The 15,963-nt window shown below is 42.0% G+C and overlaps 1 pseudogene; it reads left to right on the forward strand.

Annotated features, from left to right (window-relative positions):
- The window catches only part of LOC136481127 (uncharacterized), a 49,653-nt pseudogene that overhangs the window by 5,945 nt on the left and 27,745 nt on the right, over positions 1–15,963 (forward strand).

Here is a 15,963-nt window from a genome sequence, read left to right on the forward strand (position 1 = left end):
GAGGCCGGGCGGGCGGGCGAGTTCGACGACGAGGCCGGGCGGGCGGGGCTCGACGACGGTAGACGAGGCCGGGCGGGCGAGGCTCGACGACGGCAGCCGATCGAGAGCGCAGTAGAGATCGAGTTCGACGGCGGTGGGCGCGCGGGAAGCCTCGGCGACGGAGGGTGGGATCGGGTGCAGCGGCGGAGACGGGATGCGGCGCGATGCGGGCCGGGAGAATGGCGCGGCCGGGTGGGGGTAGACGACGACGGCGGCGTGGCAGGACGAGCTCGACGACGGCGGATGGCGCGGCCGAGACGAGATCGAAGATGAACAGAACAGACGTTCGATATATATAGGCCGGGACCCTTTAGTCCCGGCTAGTAACACCAACCGGGACTAAAAACCCTTTAGTCCCGGCTGGTATTACCAGCCGGGACTAAAGGCCGAACCCTTTAGTCCCGGCTCGCCTTACAAGCCGGGACTAAAGGCTTTTAGTCCCGGTTGGTTTGACCAGCCGGGACTAAAGGTATTTTTGGGCGCGCAACGAAATTGCCGCCCACCCTTTAGTCCCGGTTCTTAGTCTGGGCCGGGACTGAAGGCCTAAAAGTTTTGGCAACCCGCCAGCGTAATTGGCCTGGGGTTTTGATTTTGTTTAATACTAGGTTAAACAATGAATTCCATATCAACTTCAATACTTTGCAACATTTATTTTAAAAAATACTATTGATTAACTAATTATTTATTGTAAATAGGAAAATTTTGTAACCTAAAGTTTTTAATTTCTTTTATGAATATAGAATATAAATGTTACTAATACTAAGTATTTTGTTAATGCAAAAATATATTTGTAACTTAAAATTAATAAAACTAATATTATTCGATAGGAAATTTATTATCACATTATTGTAACGTCAATGTTTCAATTTTTTTTCGATTTTTGACCAAAATTGACAGGAAATTTTTGTTAAACCTATAAAAATAAAGAAAATATAGTATTTTTTGTTGTACAACTTTTTCAAATGAAAAAATGGCCTATATAAGGATTGTTGTTTTTTCAATTCGACCAAAATTAACAAACTTGGTATTCAAAACTTTTCAATTCGAAGTCATTTAGAGTCCATAATACTAGGGACAAAGTGTTGTTTTTTCATTTGACCAAATTTGACTTGGTCAAACTTGCTCAAATGAGACACTAAATGACCTCAGATGAAAAAACTCTGAATACCAAGTTTGATCATCTCAGCAAGATCTACAATTGTTACATAGATCATTTTCCCATTTGAGAAATTTTTATCAAACACTAGTCACAATTTTCCTTATCTCTTATAGACTTCTAAAACTATGTCACACACTTGTGAAAATTGAACTACATTTTGTTCAAGCTTTCTCAAATGAAAAAATGGTCTATATAAGGATTGTAGATATTGATGATATGAACAAACTTGGTATTCAAAACTTTTCAATTTTAGACAATCTAGGGTTCCGAAAACTAGTTTGTAGGCGTTGAAATTTAAAAATCATAAATTTGAACCGTCCAAACTTTCTCAAATGGAAAGTTGACCAAAACAACAATTGTAGATCTTTTTGAGTTTAACAAACTTGGTATTCAAAACTTTTCAATTCGAAGTCATTTAGAGTCCATAATACTAGGGTCAAAGTGTTGTTTTTTCATTTGACCAAATTTGACTTGGTCAAACTTGCTCAAATGAGACACTAAATGACCTCAGATGAAAAAACTCTGAATACCAAGTTTGATCATCTCAGCAAGATCTACAATTGTTACATAGATCATTTTCCCATTTGAGAAATTTTTATCAAACACTAGTCACAATTTTCCTTATCTCTTATAGACTTTCTAAAACTATGTCACACACTTGTGAAAATTGAACTACATTTTATTCAAGCTTTCTCAAATGAAAAAATGGTCTATATAAGGATTGTAGATATTGATGATATGAACAAACTTGGTATTCAAAACTTTTCAATTTTAGACAATCTAGGGTTCCGAAAACATATTACATAATATCCGTCTCTAAAACATAATATATTAAACATGCATCGTTGTATCATGCGGGCACAACAGTGAATTTCTTCTTGACGTATGACCCTTGGTTATGATCTTGTCGTAACCATGGAGTGTCTTCATCATTTAACATGATGCTTGGATCTTTCTTCACTATGAAGGGTGGAATTCGGACATTTCTTTCGTAATCTTCGGACATGTCTGACTTGTCTTCAATTCCTACTATATTTATTTTCCCAGAAAGAATTATGTGGCGCTTTGGCTCATTGATCATTGAGTTGATGTCTTCGTTTTTTCCTCTCTTTGATTTTGTAGACATGTCTTTCACATAGAACACCTGACTCACATCGGCAGCAAGGACGAATGGTTCCTCTTTGTATCCAATATTGTTGAGGTCCACTGTTGTCATTCCATACTCTTTGTCGACTGTTACCCCTCCTCCGGTCAGCTTCACCCATTGGCACCGGAACAAAGGGACTTTAAAATTAGGTGCGTAGTCTAGTTCCCATATCTCTTCTATGCGGCCATAATATGTTTGTATATTCCCATTTGGATCTGTGCCATCTATGCGAACACCACTATTTTGATTGGTGCTCCTTTTATCTTGGGCAACTGTGTAAAATGTATTCCCATTTATCTCGTACCCTTGGTACGTGAGGATATGCCACGATGGCTGCCTAGCCAACAAATACAGTTGCTCATCAATATTGTCATCGCCTTGACATTCTTTTCGCAACCAACCACTGAAACTTTTCATGTGCTGACGCCTAATCCAAGCTTCAGTCTTCCCTAGAAACTTGGATCGTAAGAACTCCTTATGTATCTCGATGTACGGATGCACCAATGACGAGTTCTGAAGAACTGTGTAGTGTGCTTTATTGAAATAATCGTCTTCCATGCCAATATATGTTTTCTTCCCTAAAGTTCCTTTACCACTGAGTCTCCCCTCATGTCGTGATTCGGGAACGCCAATCGGAGCAATGTCAGGAATAAAGTCAACACAGAACTCAATGACCTCCTCTGTTCCATAGCCCTGGGCGATGCTTCCTTCAGGCTTAGAACGGACTTTCACATATTTCTTCAAGACTCCCATAAACCTCTCGAAGGGGAACATGTTATGTAAGAACACAGGTCCAAGAATACTAATCTCCTTCACCAAATGAACTAGGATGTGTGTCATGATATTAAAGAAGGATGGAGGGAACACCAACTCAAAGCTGACAAGACATTGAACCACATCGTTCTGTAGAGTAGCTAGTTCCACTGGATTGATTGCCTTCTGAGAAATTGCATTGAGAAATGCACATAGCTTCACGGTGGCTAGACGTACATGTGGAGGTAGAATTCCTCTTAAAGCAACTGGAAGCAATTGCGTCATAAGCACGTGGCAGTCGTGGGACTTTAAGTTTAGGAATTTTTTATCTGGCACATTTATTATACCCTTTATATTGGAGGAGAATCCCGATGGGACCTTGATGCTGCTTAGACATTCGAACATGTTGTCCCTCTCTTCTTTGCTAAGCGTGTAGCTAGCAGGACTTAAGTAATGACGTCCATCACCTGTCTTCTCTGGATGAAGGTTGTCTCGTTCTTTCATGCACTGCAAGTCCTGGCGTGCTTCAAGTGAATCCTTTGGCTTCCCGTACACACCCATGAATCCTAACAGGTTCACACAAAGATTCTTTGTCAGGTGCATCACGTCGATTGCGTTGCGGACCTCTAGGACTTGCCAATAGGGTAGCTCCCAAAAGATGGACTTCTTCTTCCACATGGGTGCATGTCCATTAGCATCTTTGGGAACAGATTCACTGCCTTGTCCCTTTCCAAATACTACTTTCACATCCTTGACCATTGCGAGTACATCTTCCCCGGTTCGGTTATGAGGCTTCTTCCGGTGGTCTGGCTTACTTTAAAATGCTTCCCTTTCTTTCTTACTTGGTGGTTCAAAGGAAGGAATCGACGATGGCCAAGGTACACGACCTTTCGACATCTTTTCAAATATATACTGTCAAGGTCATCAAAACAATGTGTGCATGCATTATATCCTTTGTTTGTCTGACCTGAAAGATTACTTAAAGCAGGCCAATCATTGATGGTTACGAACAACATTGCTCGTAGGTCAAAGTGTTCTTGTTTGTACTCATCCCAGACACGTACACCTGGTTTGTTCCATAAAACTAGAAGTTCTTCAACTAATGGCTTCAGATATACATCAATATCGTTGCCAGGTTGCCTCGGACCTTGGATGAGGATCGGCATCATAATGAACTTCCGCTTCATGCATAACCATGGAGGAAGGTTGTAGATACATAGAGTAACTGGCCAAGTGCTATGACTAGTGCTCTGCTGTCCAAAAGGATTCATACCATCTGTACTTAAGGCGAACCTTAAGTTTCTAACCTCATTTGCAAACTCTGAAAATTCTCTATCTATCGCTCTCCACTGGGACCCATCAGCTGGGTGTCTCAGCATATTGTCTACCTTACGGTCTTCTTTATACCACCGCAACAACTTTGCGTGGTCTTTATTTCTGAACAAACGTTTTAAGCGTGGTATTATAGGAGCATACCACATAACCTTGGCAGGGATTTTCTTTCTAGGACGTTGTTCACCCTCGACGTCACCAGGATCATCGCGCCTGATCTTATACCGCGATGCTTTACATACCGGGCATTCATCCAAATTCTCGTATTCATTGCCATGGTAGAGGATACAGTCATTAGGACATGCATGTATCTTCTGGATTTTTAATCCCAAAGGGCAGACAACCTTTTTTGCTTCGTACGTAGTGGTGGGCAATTCATTTGGCTTCGGAAGCATCTTCTTTATGAGGTTTAATAAATTCCCAAATGCCTTATCGGATACACCATTCTTTGCCTTCCACTGTAGCAATTCCAGTGTTGTACCCAGCTTTTTTTGCCCCTCTTCGGCCATCGGGTATAGCAACTTCCTATGATCCTCAAGCATGCGCTCCAACTTAACTTTCTCTTTTTCACTTTCCCATTCTTGTTGTGCATCACGAATGGCATCGCCAAGAGCATCACCGAGATCATCTTCTACCGCTACCTCTTCTTCATCTCCCCCCATTGTAGTATCATCAAAGGCACCATACTGAGCAATAATGTCATCAATGTCTAAATCTTCTCCTTCACCTTCTTTCATCATGACCCCGCTTTCTCCATGCTTAGTCCAACATATATAGTTTGACATGAAACCTGACTTAAGCAAATGTGAATGAAGACTCATTGAGCTTGAATATTCCTTTAAATTCTTACATAGGGCACATGGACAGCATATGAAACCATCCCGCTTATTTGCCTCGGCCACACCTAAGAAATAGTGCAAGCCCTCTATAAAGTCTTGGGAGCGACGATCGGCATTGTACATCCAATGGCGTGACATAATCTGTATTACACGACAAATTATGAAAACCTTGAACATAATTAAGTATTTTATTACACAACATAAATGACACACACACGGTTGATTAATTAACTAAGCCTGGCTACAACGTAAGCAATCCCAACTATCATTAAACAAACTAAAACTACAATGCACTTCAGTAACATAATTATTTTGTGATCGTACGCAACTAAAACAGACAAATCATTCTTCTGTTGAATATCAATAAGCTTCTCCTGCTGGCTCACTGCCTCATCAGCAGCATCCGCTACCTCAAGCGCACCCAAATTCTGCACGTATGTAGCATAATCTTCCTCCCAGTACCAACCATCGCATCCATTGCCCTCCCACTGAAATTAAAGCCAAAAAATATTTAGTCAAAAATATTCAAGAAAAGCAGGTCAATTAGCCATAATTATAAAATGCGTAAGAAACTCACATCGCGATCCGGGCACTTGTAGAAAACACGACCCTTGTTGGGTCCCTGTCTCTTGACTCGGTACTCCATCACAATCTTCTGCTTACACTTGCCGCAGATAATGAGAGGGAGTTCTGGCCTCAGTCGTTTCGCAACCGAACGAGAGGCCGAGGATCCAGTAACAGTTGTCATCTACTTTCTATACTTATTTTTGCAAACTAGTGTAAATTTCATATTTTCAAATATTCATCAAATTATAGCTCAAAAACATGTTTCAATAAATAACCATCCGTACTAGTTGACCTTGCTTACGTGATCATCTCGACGAGCATTTCTCCACCGGACGGCACCGTACTTGGCCAAGGAAGAGCTCCGATTCTACGAGAAAGGGAACACGGTCTTCCACGACCGTTGCCGCTCTCCCTCGTAGAATCAAAGCTCCTCCTTGACGTCCGTTACCGCTCGGCAGAGAACATGCTCGCCGACATGAACACGGTCCGCAAGTTCAACTAGTGCGGATTTTCTACAATTTTCTAACAATTTTCTAAGTTTTTCATTTCATGGAAAAATTAATTCTAAGATCACGTAAGCCACCGGGGACGAGAATGGCGCGTGCTCCAGCGAGGACGAGCGAGGCGTGATTTTGATGAACTAATTTAACTTTTGTTTATCCAAACATATATGCAAATCATCATGTGATTTTGAGCTAAAAATGACATATAAAATCATAATAAAGTCCAACATATAAAGTTACACATGCATCTACATCGCAAAATGAGATAAGCTACTGATAAAACATAAGAGGATTAAGTTTGTTACCTCCAAAATCGAAGAGCAACACCAATGGAGGGGGAGAGTGCAAGAACAACAGCAAGCTGAAGAACAGAGGCAGTGAGTTTGAATAATGGAATGGCTCGGGCTCGGGGAGGAAGAATTGAGCAGAATTATAGGCCAGGATAATTAGTCCCGGTTAGGGGTCCAAACCGGGACTAAATATTAATCTTTATTCCCGGGGCATAACCCAAACCGGGACTAAAAGCTTTAGTCCCGGCTGGTATTACCAACCGGGACTAAAGGTAAACCTTTAGTCCCGGTTGGTAATACCAGCCGGGACTAAAGATCCCTGCCCCGCGGATGACCGTTGGGCAGGGACCTTTAGTCCCGGTTGGTATTACCAACCGGGACTAAAGGGTCCTTTAGTCCCGGGGGCAAAAAATGCCGAGGCTAATGCTAAATTGGGACATCGTTCTAAAGTCTGTTCTCTAGTAGTGAAGTGAGTTCACAATGGATCCAATGATGAGAGTTTGTGCATTATGCCGTACGTCGTATGCAGTCCCTCTGAACAATTCATAATTTTTATCCTCTGTTTTGATTTGAAGGTACCTGGAGGACCATTAAAGAAGCTCTGAGCAGAACGAGACTTTGGGCCAATTCATTCAGTCACATAGATATTCACAGCTCTTCCAGGATGCCTACCTTGTATGTTACTAATTCACGTATTCATACTCTTCTCCAGCTCTGGTATCATTTCAAGACGCTGGAAAATTTGTATATTGTCTACAGATCCCAATGTGTTCATGCATTTGGTCCAGTCCATCACAACGAGTATTGGGCTTCCCTGCCCTCTTTGTGCTTTCATTTTTCCGCGACAATCAGCTTCTTGAGGTGCCTATACATCTTCTTCAGATTTATATTTCTTCTCCATTCTAATTCACGGTGGATCAAAAGGTCTTGTCAGTCTTACTAGTATTATCATGCTAAATAATCCAATGGAATTATGCATGCATTCAGGTTTTTAGTCGCTCACAATGGCTTACCGTCAAAGGTGGCTCGGAGTCCTACGTGAACAAGGTACCGCACACAAATTTTTTTGGTAAAAGATATAAAGGATCATGTATCACATGACCTATTTATCTATGGGCAGGTAAGGGAAGAAATGGAGAGCAATGGTTGTCAAATTAAGATCGGCTGTGAAGTCAACTCTATTTCAAAGTCCAATGGAGGTAGATTCGTTGTTCCATATATCTAAAAACTAGTCAATGAACCTGTGGTCTCGCACACGCTAGAATCCTAGCTAGGAGACACTAACTAATAAAAATTACTTATACTAAACATTTTCTCTTTGTTAATTTTCTGAAACACAGCCATGTTAGATACTCTATATTCTCTAGTGGGTCTCGTGAGTAAGGGCATTTAGAGTGTGTAAAAGAAGCGGTCTTAAGGCCTAGTTGGAATCCTGAAAGTCGATCTTAGGTTCTGTTCGTTTGAGCTTATAAGTTAAAATCAGTTCTATTTTTTCAGCCATAAAATAATATTTTTCTCTCATAATAAATTAGTCCTACAAATCAGCTGTAGCAGTAATAAGTCCTGCCGAACAGAGCCTTAGACGCTACGCTACGGACCTCAGCAGAAAAAGGCTAGAGCTCGACCTTGTACATGAGGCTCAGTCGTAATGAATAAAAAATCCATTAATCTGTAGCATCCGCTTTTAAGAACAAACCAGATACGCACCATATGTGAGTCCAGGAAATCAAATCTCACATATAGTTATAAATAAGGGTAATATCAAAAGACAATGTTCAATATATAACGTACTTAGTATAAATGATATAACCTTAGACAACAAACAACGGAAATACAACTTCGATCTTCGGATGAAGACTCCAATCCACAGGGACAACTAACTGGTTGATCCAATCCACAGGGACAATTGACTGGTTGATCACAGGCCTAACTTCTCCAGACTAGTAATCTGGTACTCATCTGAGATTTTTATCCAAATAATTAAAAAATAAAGCAAGCGTAAGTACATGTCGTACTCAACAAATATAACATAGGGTTCACGAGGCTCAAAAGGTTGACCCTGGTTTAACTGTGATTAACTTTTAATTGTCACAATTTTAGCATAGGAGTAGCAACAAGTTTATCACCCATGTAAACATATGATCAGGTAAACATGAATAATGAATAGCATAAACTATTAAACATTAATGAGCATCTTTATCATCAGTATCATCAGTGTTCATCATCAATTCCATAAATGTTCCAAGGCCACTCGTGACCGTGAGCACGGTTGATATACCAGCTTTACACTCTGCAGAGGTTGTACACTTTCACTGTGAGTCGTGATTTACCCTTTCGCCCGAGATAGCTAGCCTCTTGACCCACAACCTAGGAAGGTCGGCAGGGTTCACTATGAATCCTTTTAAAGGTTCGTCTAACAAGTTAGGGTTGCTAAGGTTTCCCCATCAATAAGCATTAACCCCCCCTCTAAGGAGTGACTAACAAAATACCAAGAAACCAAAGTGCACCCTTTTGACAGGCCGAGATCATACCTATCGGAGCCCCTCTTGCACCATAAAGGTAACCACTAACAAGCTAGAAAAGTTTCTCATACTGAGCTAAAGCCAGAGCCATGTAGCCCTCACAGCTATACTATAAGTCCCGGATGATCACTTACAGATAAGTCCTTAGGGAGAGGAATCTAGAGCACCATAAAAATAGCACAATGCTTTAGCCCCATTGTTCTATGTTGCTAAAAACATCTTTTAGTGTTTATTGCATAATCCATTAGTCAAGTTACAAGATCATGGTTGTAGTTGAGCACTAGCATCATACTACCCAATGCAATACCCCATATATATCAAGGTACATGGTAACAAAGTATTAGGAAATCCTTAGTGATAGTCAAGGTAGACACATGCAGTATGAATTAAAAAATTAAAGGCGTATAGGACAACAAGAAAGATCCCATACTATACTTGCCTTAAAACTCTAATCCTTCTTCTAGTCCAAACCTTAAATGAATTGCTTTTGAATTCACCACGTATAGCTCACCGACTGGACGATATCATAAAGCACCACACAAGCATCCGTGCAATCATATACGAAGCAAACAATAGAACTAAATTAGAACAGTACACCAAACATATGAAACAGCAAGTAAAAAGGTTTTAAAGATGTTCTACACATTGCTACGAACACATAGATGCGAAAAGCACTCTAATCGGAGCTACGGTGAAAAAGATACATCTACCGATAGATTTGCTTTTATTCGAGAATAAGGAAACTACAAACTCCATTTATTTTAATTATAATATATATATAAAAGATACTCTAGAGAATTATCTAAATTGTATTAAGTCAAATTTAGATTTAAATTTGAAAATCAGAGTAGAATAAAACATATTTTCTTTATAAGTCTAGTTGCATAGTTACTAATCAAGTTAGGATTTAAACCATAAAATTCTAGAACTCTTAATATGAAAACATTAATACTAATGCGTAGTTTACGTCATTGCGAATCTAACACAACTTGAATGGGTCAAATCCGAGTTAAAACGGAGAAGTTATGGCCTACAGAAGATATTGGCAGAACTGTAAATAGATGAAACGTATTCTAAATCGAAACCAAAAGAAAATACGCTTTTAAATAAAGAAGACGTATTTGGTAAACGCGCTTTGGATTGTAGGTTAGATTAGGGAACAGGAGGGGTCTCCTTTGCAAATTTGCCAGCCGAATCGGTATGGAGGCATCTGGGCCATCGGATCTAACTTGGACGTGCCAGATTAGATCTAGAGAGGGGAAAGAGAGGTGGCCGGCCGGTGGCGATCCAGGCGGCGGCGCCTTTGACGGGACCTCGCCGGAGTTGGGCGAATCGGTGACTCTGGCCACCGTTTGGCTCGGGAGAAGGTCACGGAGCAAGAGGAGAACAAGGCGAATCCATCTAGGGGATTGGAAGGGGCTATGACAGCGCGGGGACTAGCTCGGCTCGATTGAGGCGGCTCGGGTTCGCCGGCGGTACTTCGGCGATGCGGCACAAGCAACAGAAAGTGTAGGAGAAGGAAAAGCGGGTATCAGAGCTTGCTTACCTCGCGTAGAAGCTCGACGAGCAGTCCCGGACGATGGCGGAGTGGCAGAACGGTGATGCGACTTCGGCGGCTCGAACTGCTAGGGTTCCGCGACGGCTGCAGCTCTAGCGAGGGCGGGGCTAGTGTTGGATGAGATAGGAGAGCGGCGTGGGCACAGGGCTGCTTATTTAAGGGGTGGGGCGGCTTGCAGCGCACGCAAGTCGGGCGGAGCGGGGCGGAGGTGGACTCCCCGTCGGCGGAGCAGAGTCTGTCTCGAAGCCGACTCCAGGTAGGAGACGACCGACGCGTGGGCTTGGGATGGCAGCGGCTCAGTCGGCGGGCCCGCGGTGGAGTGCGAGGCCAAGCTGGCCTGTGGTGGCGCGCTGGCTGCGGGCTAGCTTGCTGGGCCGGCCCAAGAGCGGGAGCTCGCGAGAGCTGGGCCTGCGGGAAAGGCAAGGCCGAGCAGGCCGAAAGAGAGGGAAAGTAAGGGAGGTGAAGAATTTTTTTTTATTTTTTTTTTCTAAATTTCCAAAGAAATTTTCAAATCCAAATTCAAATCAATTTAAAGTTTGATTTCAAACCACACAATACAAAAATAATATGCAGCAGCATGAATGCATAAACATGTAGGTAAACCCTATAATTGATTTTAAGTTAACAAAAGTTATTACTTTTCTAAATTTAAATGCTCAGATAATTAAATCATATTCCCCTATTTAAAAACAATGGAAAATTTTATGGTGTTACATGATCAGTAGCCTGAAGCTTGCTTGCTGCGGGAAAGCCTCCTGCTGCAACATATTGGCAGCTTTTCCCTTTTTAATTAATGACACGGGCACCACCCTATGACGCATGGGACTTTGACCCTATTCGGTAGAGTGGAAAAAAGCTTCTTTGAGAAGTTTTACTAATAAAATAATAGTACGATCAAAATAAGCTGGTCGGACCTAGATTCTAGGAGTTGGTATGTACCAATAGGTGTTGTGAGGAGAAGCGTGGCCAGAAAAAACTAGAAGAAACATGTCTGTTTGGCTTTTAATCTTAGCTTATTTTTTCATAAGCAGCTTATTATAAGCTGTCATGGTCTTTGTACATCACAGAAAAACTTGGTATAACTCTAAGTCGACCTTATGAATTTGAATATTACTCTTGCCCTAATAACATTACTCAGGCTCTTACATCCAATAGGGACATCTAGTTAAATTTTTTTAGAATTTATCTTTTTTCTTTCTAGTGAGATATGTATTTAGTTTAAATCTAAACATAAGTTATATAAGCTCTTATTGCATCCCTTTATATGATATCATGAATCTATATTTTAGCTTTTCGCATTTGCAATATTTGTATCCAGATTTTAAGTTGAAACTCTAATGTTTATTGCAGTTTTTATTCAAATTTTTTTATTTTTTTCATTATTTTATTAAAAGAAGATTCTAGGCCTTCATAACTCTTTCAATGGCATAAATAGACGTTTTATGAAGCACCATGGCACTTAAGGTATTGAACTTTGTTTATGGAAGAATTATATGTACGGTAGTATTGTTTCATAAAACATATATTGCTTAAAATTAAATTACTAATATTCATATTATGATATAATGTTTCAATTAACATACCTTAATGTGAATTGTCATTGCAACCTCGGTTGTTAAGGAATAAATTTTCCGAGCTTGACATTTATCCTAACGTATACATGTCTACATGACAGTAGTAGAAGTGTCTAATTCAGAAATGTATATGTCGCACCTTATGGATATTGAATTCTTTTTATAACAACTTATAATAGCATTTAAATGTAGATTAGACAGATATATTTTGTTATAACGGCTAAGGAGAAAAATTTGCATACAAAATAAAAGTTATTACATTACATTATCTTTCACAATGACATGTATGGGAAATTCAAATGCAAACTTAGAAGACAATGTGCATTATCTTACATTACATTATCTTTCACAATGACATGTATGGGAAATTCAAATGCAAACTTAGAAGACAATGTGCATTATCTTTCATAATGATATATGTGGATAATTTATAAAAAATTATTATACAATTATTTCAAATTATATTGTCTTGTTTGCAGAGTTGGGTATTTTAGATGTAAGTTAGGGGTTTGTTTTGAACTTCTTTTATTAATGGTAAAGATGCATGATTTAAATGCAAATTTAGGGGATACGGTTATTCTGAATTATATTTCATTATGAATATAGGTCCGTCATTTAGACAAAAAAGTGAGTTGTTTTGAATTATCTTCCAATATAAGAATGGTAGGTGATTTATATGCCAATTTAGGTAATTATTTTGAATTATCTTTCATAATTGCATATGTGGGTATTTTAGATACAAATGTAGGAGGTTATTTTAATTATCTTTTATAATGCGAAAGATGGGCAATTTAGATGCAAAAATTAATGGTTACTTTATGTATTTTTAATAATACCAATGGTGGGTAATTTTTTATAAAGCCAGAAGTGATTGTGGATGCTCCCACATGTTACACACATGGATGACATATATAAGATCGATCTATCATATATTATATTATCTATTGTTCTCATGTCATGTGATCCAAAATGTTCTTTATTAAGTACTTTACATATCCTTAAATGTAAAGTACCTAAAATGACCTAATCCATGTCATATAAATTAAAGCCAAAAGTGGAGATGGCCTTAATTTGCATACACATAGCACAATACGTTGCATGAAGCTATCATGATAATAACCCATGTGGCGTACACGAGCACAATAAGTAATTTGTGTCAGTCCAAATATTCTCAAAGCCCCCTTGGTTTATTTGTAGAAATTTGAGTTTTTCCAGTGTTACCGCATTGGTACTGTTGGCAGTAGGGAAGTCATTTGGCGTGTTCGGCTGACCATATCTGGCTGGTTGGATGCCCTTTTTTTTTCCAGCCAGAACAGTGTTTTCCTCTCAAAGAAAACCAGCTACTACAGTAAAAACAGCTGCTACAGTGCAGTTTAATGCCAGCCGAACACGCTGATTGTTGTTCTATATGCTACTAAGTGCTTCAAAAAACGTGAAATCGCTGAAATTACAATCGATATTTCAGATCTGAATCTGCATATATGTGTTGATTCGCTTATAGTTTGATCCTCGCATCGTGTAAAATGGTTAACCCAAAGATGCTACATTTGGAACGATAGGGATTATAAGCTGGCCCTCACCCTTCTAAAATTCGAAGGTGGTACTATAAATCCACCAACTACAGCTCCACATGTGCCACATGAGTCACATGAGCGAACTTCACGACTAATACACACTACGGAAACAGGGCCTTTGCCGAGTGCAACTTTCTTTGCCAAGGGCTAAAAGTCGGGCACTCGGCAAAGAGCTATTTTGCTGAGTGCCGCACTCGGCAATGATATACACTCGGCAAAGAAGGCTTTGCCGAGTTCACTCGGTAAAGGCCCTTTTTGCCGAGTGTCATGCACTCGGCAAACCCTGGCGCTCGGCAAAAAGCGTTGTCAGGTAACGGCCACCGCTTGCCGTCCAGGTTTGCCGAGTGCCAGCGGGTAGGCACTCGGCAAACCACTTCTTTGCTGAGTGCCAAACCCTGACTCTCGGCAAAGAATAACGGCAAACTATTTTTTCCCCACTTTTGAACTCCAAAAGTTTTCTCGAGTCCTCCTACAGTACATGAGACTCCATGTTAAAATTTGGTACATTTTTATGGCTTTTTGCTATATTTAGTTAATTTATTTCATTTAATTGAATTTTTTCGGAAAATACAAATTTGAACTGCACGTGCATCGAATAATGGAATTTAATGATTCAAAAAATGATATTCATGGTATTGAGTGTAGTGTGAGGCTGTATCCAAGAACGGACCCAAAATTTCGAACATGTTCACGAAACATGACCACGAACTTGCGGACGAATTATTTTTAAATTCTATAAAATGTAAACGAAGTCCAAAAATCATGAAACTTGTCGAGATGTCATGATATCGTATGTGATAAAAATTTGAGAATGTTTGGTGCACGTTATCACATACGATGCTTACAAACCAGGACAAACCAGTCCTTTGCCGAGTGCCAGATCGAGGCACTCGACAAACGGCCCATCTAGCCACCCAACCGTTACCTCCCTCCCTCCCACACATGCACACACGCACTCCGCCGTCTCGCCCCGCCCCGCGCCGGCCGGCCCTGCCGTCTTGCCCCACCCCGCCCCGCGCACGCCCTGCCCGCTCAGCCACCAGCGTGCCCCCGCCGCTCCGCCGCCCGCGCACGGCGGCGCGCCCCCGCCGGCGTTCCCCCACCGGCTTCGCCCGCCCCGCCCCGCCGACACGCCCCCACCCACCCCACCCCGCCGACGCGCCCCCGCCGCTCCGCCGCTCTGCCGCCCGCGCACGGTGGCACGCCCCCGCCGGCGTGCCCCACCGCCTTTGCCCGCCGGCCCGCCCACACCGGCGCGCCTCCGCCGGCCGCCCGGACTCTACAACCTGCCAGCGCCCACCGCCCCACACCCGCCGCTCCAACCCCGTGGCCCGCGCCCCGACCCACGGCAGCGCCGCCCCGGCCCTCTCGGCGCTACCCCGACCGTCCTCGGCGCGCTCCCGACCGCCGCGGCCATCCTCTCCCCGTCCCCGCCGCGCCTCAGCTGACCCCGATGCCCTCCCAGCCCCCAACACCATAGGTGAGTAGTAGAGTAGCAGTGGTAGTATGTTTTAGTAGAAGTAGAGTTCGGTAGAGTAGTAGTAGTAGGTGGTTGTGGTGGTAGTAGTAGTAGTAGTAATAGGTGGTGGTGGTGGTGGTGGTGGTTGTAGTAGTAGAAGAGTAGAGTGGCGGTGGTGGTGGTGGTTGTAGTAGTAGAAGAGTAGACTGGCGACGACGACGGCGGTGGTGGTGGATGAATGTGACTTGGCAATGATATGTTGAATTGAATGTATATGTATATGTGGTTGTCGGCCATCGTGCCGTATGTTTTTTTGAAGGTTTTGGATACCTCACCGTGCTGGGGAGGTTTAGCCAGAATTTTGAACTGAGATAGTATTTTGTTCTTTTTCTTGCAGAGAAGAGCCGTCGTAGCCGAGCCAGAGTATCTCGGCGACCTCGATCGTCTTCCTCGCCGCTGCGGGTCTGTCTGTACCGCGTCGCCTCGCCACTGCACCGACCCGCCATGGCCCCGCTAGCCTGACTCCACCGCCACCCTAGGTATAACCCCTCTTTCCGTATCATGGTCATAGATCGCGTAACCAAGTTAGGCATCTCCCGTTCGAAAGAAATACGGTTGGAGGTATGTAGATCTTTGCATATCTATGA

Source organism: Miscanthus floridulus, chromosome 9 (genome assembly GCF_019320115.1).
Source record: "Miscanthus floridulus cultivar M001 chromosome 9, ASM1932011v1, whole genome shotgun sequence".
NCBI classification, from domain to species: domain Eukaryota; kingdom Viridiplantae; phylum Streptophyta; class Magnoliopsida; order Poales; family Poaceae; genus Miscanthus; species Miscanthus floridulus.